The sequence below is a fragment of the Atta colombica genome, unplaced genomic scaffold (assembly GCF_001594045.1).
Source record: "Atta colombica isolate Treedump-2 unplaced genomic scaffold, Acol1.0 scaffold38, whole genome shotgun sequence".
Classification (NCBI taxonomy): Eukaryota; Metazoa; Arthropoda; class Insecta; order Hymenoptera; family Formicidae; genus Atta; species Atta colombica.
In genome coordinates, this window is record NW_017259490.1 from 336,707 (window position 1) to 345,150 (window position 8,444).

The following is an 8,444-nucleotide window of genomic DNA, read 5'->3' on the forward strand; positions in this document are numbered from 1 at the left end:
TTTATCTTATCTATTCATCTATTTATCGACCTATCTATCTTTTTTAACTATTATATATTGTTGTCCATTATTGAGTTTTATATTAATCATACCTATTGTTTATCATATTGTAAGCTACATTATATGTGAAAACTAATTCATTTCATCAGAACATAATTTTCTGTATAATTAATACGAGATCCTTTTTGTAATATTATATAACATAATAGTATTATACATATATTATATCACACATATTATATTTTTACGTTCATACATATTAATAACATAGCTTTAAAGAAATTGTACATAATTCATTGGTAAATTATCACCTAAATATTTCTGTATAAGCTTAATTTCAATTGCAAATTTATTTTTGCAAATTGTTTAATTACTATAACGAAGAATAATTTTATTTGTAAGTTATAAATATATGTCTTTATTTATGTAAATATACACCTTGTAAATATACACCTATTAAAGATTTTGAATCTCAAAACTACTCGCTATAACAGTTAGAATTATACATGTAATTTTTTTTACAGTGTATATGAGTTTTTTTTCGTTCATGGTGACAATTACAGTAAAATAATGATAAAATAGTCTATAAATGTTTTTTGGTTTAAATTAGGTGCATTACTTGGTACACAAAAAATTACTTTCAGATGGTAATATTCGGAAATTTGGCCACCCCTGCTATGCGAAATAAAACTGCACTTAGCACGCAGAGGGAAGCATATACGCTGCGACTATGAATAATAACAACGTACATATTTTTCTGTATTTTTCTCATCGTCGATGAGGTCGCGCCACGATGCAAAGACACTAACGAAGCGGCGTCCAAACTGAACCGTAATTTTATTCGCAATTTCGCGGCCAGCGCGTCAAGAGACTCATAACAAGTGCAACGGTGCGACGCGTTCGCGAGTTTTCAAAAAGAAAGGGGAAAAAAAGGAATTATTTCACGCCGGGACAGCACTCCATAGGATGAGGCGACTGCAGTGGCGATGCGGCGCTGATGCACGCGCGTAAGAGCCCGCCGCTTGCGAACAAGTAGGGCGGATTTTGTGAGCGCGACAAGAGAGAGTAGAGAGCCCAGGGGGAATAGCGGAGAGTGCGAGAGTGCATGGCAAAGTATAACGGTCGAACACAGCTCTCTCACCACGGTCACGACACGGGCTGGGCGCGGGACGAACAAATTGCACGTTCCCAGTCTCGTTAAAACAATGTCGCCGTGTAAAAGGGAGGGAGCGGGAGCGGGAGGACGACGGGAAGGTGGGAAACAACGCGAAGGGTATACGGGGTACAGATGTGAAGCTGAAGAGGGTAAAGAGGGGCGAGAGGCGAGTAGAACGGGCTAGGTGACTGCTGCAGCTTCCAGCGAGGCAGTATTCAGGTGGAAAGAGCTCTTCGCTCGTTAGCATTTAATTGAGAACCTACTCGCGAGGGAAGGGATAGTACGGTAGGAGAGAGAGAGAAAGAGAGAGAGAGAGAGAGAGAGAGAGAGAGAGAGAGAGAGTGCCTTGCCTTCCCCTACAGATCTCCCAACGTAACGACCGGTCGACGGACTCGTTTAAATATTTTAATAATCTCTTGTATTGCGAATGGCGATTCGAATATTTAGCGGTACCGCGATACTCCTGGGTGACGGAATACTCTCTTTGCTGCCGCGCCGTCGCGTCGTTCAAAATATGTATGAAACTTGGGATTGCGGGACTGTCGAAGCTAAAGGTTAAGACCGGACTAGACAGTCGTGGTGAGAAAACCGAGAGCCGAGAGAGATCTTTTCGACGCCAAAGAATTTTATCGGACAATTAAATTGATATTAATCGAGACTCACGTGCAAATGGAAAGAGTGCATAAAAACCTTCTTGTCTTTACGTGATATTTTAAAATTCATATTTGCGGTGAACTTAAAAGAAACAAAAAAGTTAGGAATAAAAAGAGATAGAAAGAACGCTTGGAATACTATTCTCTATGAAGCCAAAAGAACATTTTTTATTAGAATGAGAGAGAAAGAGGGAGAGAATTAATATTTTTTATTAAACGTTCTTCTTTAAATATTTATATCAAGTACTATTAATAAAATAATCACTTTTTTTTAAGAAGCTTTTCTAAACATAAAATCCGTAGAGGTCAAAAAGATCGCGTCATGTCGATTAAAAGAAGAAACAAAAGAAAATGTTAGTTAAAAGTTTTATCGGACTGAAAATCGTATATTTATAGACAAGTATCCCGTACAAACTCGCGCTCTTTTTATATGAGAGAGATATTATTTATCGTGAAATTATCGATTATGCTTACTAAAAGCGTGGCGTATTAACGATAGCTCACACGATACTACGTTTTTCATATATTATAGAATATCGGAGCATTGACTCGTGGCGACCAGCGCGATGCGGCGCCATTATCCAATCCGCCTGTACGTGTCACGCCAAGACTGACGGATACAAGAGGAAAAAATAAGAGTTTTTCCGATTAGTCGCATCGCTGACTCAACCGACCGACCTGACTTCCATCCCACCGCGAAGTAGGCCGTTGTAACAAGCGACTTGTATCGGCCTTCGAATTTTCCGCTCTGTTGGAATCAGTGCGATTTACCCTGGCGCTTTGAGGTTTGAAACTTTTTCGTACAATTACATCGGCTCACTGTTATAACTACATATTGCCATTCACAATTAGAATGTCTTGTAAATCACGCGTAATAAAAAATTCTTTAATTAACTTTAACTCAATTTGTGGTTTAATATTAAATGCCGTGATGTTCGTTATGTGTTAAATTAAAATCAAGTGAAATCTGTAATGAAAATAGTAATTTATTAGTAACGAAACAAAATCAATTAACAATAATAATTATTTTAATTTACGCCCTTCTACAAAAGTATTATATTAATATGATTCGTTTTGGAAATTTTTTTTTTAACTTTAGTACAAATATTTTTTTATAACCATTTAAATATTTTTGCTGTTAGAGAGATGGTAATTGAAACTCATAAAAACATCATGTCGAGGTACTGGTAATATTACAGTCGAGCGTAAAAAAATATTTATATGAAAGATTATCAATGAAAAAATATATTATTTGATACCAAAACGTAAAGTTCGATTTTTACATAAATGTGTCACGAATATGGTACAAATTTAATAACCTGTTATGAAAGCTTTTGGTGAAAACCAGTTTTATAATAAAATATAGCAACATATATAACACACTTTACATTTTATTTGCTATGCTTACACAAATAAAAAGTCACGGGATGAGTTGATATTCACATAATTTTATAATTCATAAAATCAATTAACGACAATCAAGGAAACATTTGATAATGGCTATTGTTAAATTCATCCTTCTGCATCTTTAAAAGTGGATTCTTTCAAACAGTTATAATTAAACGATTATATTAAACTTCGAGAACTTATATTATACTTATTAAAAAGCATTGCAAATGAGAGTCCGATAAAATTATCACCATAATTTACTGACGTTTATACGTTTCTTCTTACTGGTAAACTTTCCATTCAATCGGAATATTCCAATAATCCACGTCTCCGAGGCTATACGAGGAAAGTTCGTTGCAGTTTCCGTTACTTCGTGAGTAAATAACATCAGTTATTAAACGGATATTTACATACACGTCACGGAGAGAGGCGAACTCCTCAAACGATCCCGGGAATACCCCATAAAAATGTCCTTATGCGATACCACCGCCGTCGGAAATATACCCTTTGACCTTTGATGGTACAACCCGACCTGTGGGCAACGTTAGCCAGACGACTTTGTAACCTTGTCTCTGTCCTCTCTCTCTCTCCCTCTCTCTCTCCCTCTCTCTCTCTCTCTCTCTCTCTCTCCTTTCCCTTCTCATTCTCTCTCTTTCTCTTTCTATCTCTCCTCTTCGAAACCCTTTATACCCTGTGCTTTTTGGCAGATCAACCTAAATATCTAGATTCATTAGCGTACAAAGTTTCCCCACAAGGTCTTAGAGTCAACTCAGAAGAAAACTCTTCAAGAACCCGAATCCCCAGCTGATTAGCTCATCTTCGCGGATACGTAGCCAGATGATCGGTAAATATCGACGCATGACATTAGTTCTGCCCCCTGCTTACAGATTTCATTCGTGGTGTGGCTCGCTTGCCGACCTGTGTATATATGTATATACACATGTAGGGTGGGTCAGGGAATGCACGCCGCACCGGTACCTGGCAGTATTTGCTATTTGCAGTTACTCAACCCATCTATGTTTTCCTTCCCTCTCGTTCGCGCTACGTCCTCGGTCTTGCGTTCTCCGCCACCCGTTTCCGACCGGAGAGTGCTACTATTGCCTCGTACGCAACGACATACCCCTGTGTGCCCCCAGAATACTGGAGATTGGTGAGCGGACAGAGGAGAGAGAGAGAGAGAGAGAGAGAGAGAGAGAGAGAGAAAGAGAGTCTCTGCCGCGAGGGATTTTATTATACGGTAGAACGGAAACTCCGAGGAGTATAACCGTGAAAACGCACAAATAATCTAAGCGCCACAAAACAGACGGCGACGATAACATCGCGAGCACGACAACGAGACATTGCGCTCCACAATAGTAGAACTGTAAGAAAGTGACTATCATCTGCAAAGTTGTCAATCGGGCAGCGTGCCAAACATAATAACAAGAGCCACAAGATTAAAATTTGATTAAATCTGTGGATTATACACGTTCTGCATTTTCATAAATCTTTTTAACTTTTTGAGGACGCGAGCTTTCTAATAAAGAAACTTGGAATATTTTCTAAGAGTTTTTCAAGTCGCTAAATTTGATTTTGGCCTGAGAATGTTAAAATTCAAATTTAAAAAAATCTGATTATCGTAAAACTCGATTTTAGGAAGTTCTTAGTAACGTCGAGTTTGAATGTTAGCCTGAAAAATGTCAAATTTCAAAAGGATCGTAAAACTCCAATGAAAAAGGATCTATTATACAGTATCACTCTGGCTTCGTAATCAGAGTTTAAAAGTCAGTTTAGAAATTAATTCTGTTTGCGTAGCACTGATAAGCTTCAAATAAAATGAAACTGAAAACTTAATGTTACTTTAGAATTAAAAATTTTCTAAAAAGTTTTATAATAATTAGACTATTATCTGGTCATATTAGATCTATAACATTTTTTATTTTTTATTTTACTTCAGATTCGGATAAAATATCAAATTACTCTATATATAAGTCAAATTTTATAAAAATCAAGCAAACAGTTTACAAAAAAAAAAAAAAGATGGGCCGCCTCTTATAAAAAAGGTTAATAGGAAAAATGAATTGAGCTTAAAACACGCAAACCTCTACGTTTCAATTAAAATCGAAATTCTTCAGAGTTGTATCGTTAAAATTGAAATTGAGACTCCTAGGAGAAACTCCGTGTGATGAAATGCGCGCATTCGATACATCCGTTTTCCGTGAGGAACGTTTTCCGTTAATCTCCCCAATGCGACATCGTACAATGTAGGAAGTCGGTTTGCCAGGAAAGTCGTTGGTGTCGGAACGTTTTTCTCAGCGGCTATATCGGCACTACGAGCAAATTCAATGGCGGATAATATATCTTTACAACAACCGTTGTATTACGTACCGCCGCCGTGTAACATCGATCTGCCGCACTTAACGTCCCCGAACGCGTAAATGTCGGTGCTCGAAAATTCGATTCCCTGCGATACAAACCTTCCGGAAACGCAACTCCTCGTTCAATGCGAACAGATAAACCATTTGGCGCCAGCTAGCGTCCTTTTTGACGGATATGTATACATATACATGTAGCGTATACCGATATATACCGATGGTTTTAACGAATCCGACACGAGAATCGCCTCTAGGGACGGAACTAAATCATTCGCGAACAGCTTCGCAACAATAGGTTTTTGAACATGTGCGGATATCTCTGCGAGAGAACAAATGAACTACATGCTACGGTATCGAAAAATAATGAAATATATTCAAACCGTCATAAGCGATCTTTATTAAGTATTTCATCTATTACTCTCATATATCTCTATATTCAGCGATTTCGACGATTTAACAGTAAAATGAACATCTCCAATAGGATTTAAACTATCTGTTGATGCGAATCTAATGATAGAGATAGAGGATCCATGCTCCAGGGATCATGTCGCGAAAGATACAAGACACTCGGGCTTTTTTCGATCGCGCGCGATTGGAAAAACCGTGTGAATTCCTCCTTTCGCCGCGCCCGCGCCGCATCGTCCTCCGTTTCTCGGAGTTTTTGCGCGGTGGCGGATAGCCGGCTACACGGTTTCACCATTATCGGGTGTTTACGAGGCCGACGACGAGGGGGTATAGCACGAGGCACACACGAGGACGACGGGGATCGCATCGCCGCCGGTGGAGATCGCATCGGTCGCTCCGCATAATAACTAGCTACCTCGCATTTACATTTTAATACGGCCGCTCTGCATAGCGGATAAAAGGTATATACCTATCGCGGATGAAATCACCCACTGTTATCCCTACGTCGTCATCGACGACATCAACCATCGCCGCGCTCCAACACGCGCTCCAATTCTCAACTTTCGTCGAAACAATTCGACCTCTATAAATTCTCCTAGATTACGTTTGAAAATCAATGGCTGCGTCTAAAAACGTTCATTTATTTCAAGTCTTCTTCGCTAAGATAGGATTTCATAATCTAAAAGTAATAATTCAATCGATGTAAAGCGTTTATTAAACTGATTTCTGTCGAATGCACGATTGCCATTGTGTAAATTAATATAAATTAATTAAACACATGTCTCAAATAAAAATGTTTATAGAATATTTTTATTAATCTTCGTTGATTTGAATGTATTTCAAAGCCTCTATATGTATAGGTACACAGAAAGAACAGTTTTGCTAAAATATCTAAAAATTTAACTAGATATAAATCTGAAAATAATTTTGTTGAATCATCAAGATAATTATATAGGATATGCTCAAACTGGTTGCTAGATGTCAAAACTTTGCTTTTTAGCAATACTATTTGTCATGCTTGAGTTTTGTATACAGTTATTTTTGATAGTCCAATAAAATTAAATTTCAAATCTGTATCTATCTAAACTTTTAGATACTTCGACAAAAATCGTTTTTTTTTCCTGTACCGATTTAAAAATAATTAAATAAAAAGAAATTAAAAAATAAAAACTGTTCTTGTTACTATCGACAGTGTGCCATTTTTGTCACTTTAGAGTAAACGTACCAGGTTTTAAACGAAATTACAGTTCTTAATTCGCAAATCTATCGAATGTATTACATCTAGCACTTCAATTTTTTTTTACAGATATATTTTTTCCGTTAGCGGGAATTTAATATCGAAATCGTAACATCCGAGCCGATATCGGAAATTTTGACCGCGTGGAAATGGATGGAAAATGGATAATATTAATAGCACTTGCTGGGTAAGTGTTTAAAAGCCAAATGATTTCAAATGAAACAGTGACGAACAGTTAGTCAGCGAAACCGTCGTATTATATATTATCTAAAGCAATATATAAATTGTATAAATTCCCCCCATTTACTTTCTCGATGTAATTTGTTATCCGAAATAGGTTTGATCCAAGAAATGTTCAGCCGTGGCTGTTCAGTGGCGATTGGGAACATCAAAGGGGAAGTTTCGAAGGGTGCCGCATGTGTTGTAGCATGGATCCGGAAAGCCAGCTAGATATCCATTAAGATAGTGCCGGGCCATCTTTAACGGCGAATCAGAATGTCGACAACAATGACTGGTAGGGGTTGGTGTCGAGGGAATGACGAAGCAAGAAACACGATCGTCGTTTCGCTGCTTGGTTTACGAGTTTCTCTCCAGAGTGTCCCAAACGCGATTTTGCGAGTGGATAGGCCGTGAAAAACGTTTCAGAACCCGGACTTGGCGTTATTTATTCTGATATTATCTGGAGAAACGACGCGCATTTAATTCACATGGAAAAAAGTAAAATTACACCGTCTTAAATATTAAAATGCTTACTTTTCTCAATTGTTAAAATGCTTGCTTTTCTCTCTCATCCTCTTTAATTTTACGTAAAATTCACAATAATGTTTACATTTCAATTATGTTTTTTTAATATATTAATAAAAGTTATAATTTTTTAAAATCGTAAATTCATATTTAAATATGTTTGTTACAATTATGGTTTAAAAAGTTACATTATTAAAAAGAATTAAAAATATATTTCGATATGCAGGCTATTCAGTCGCGCACAAGTGCAATTGACGAGAGAATGAAGTTAATTGATAGCTAATATATTAAATAAAAAAAGTGCGATGATGGCGGCGGAGACATAATTGCGAATGCACTCAACTTTTTATGCTTTGATTAGATTCATCGATTTATAATGTAACCTAATATTCAAACTCAATTCCACATCGATTCAAGATCAATTAAATGGAAATAGATTTTTCTTTCTAATAAAATTTGTGCTTTTATTTAATATATTTTTCATATCGATGATATATATATATATA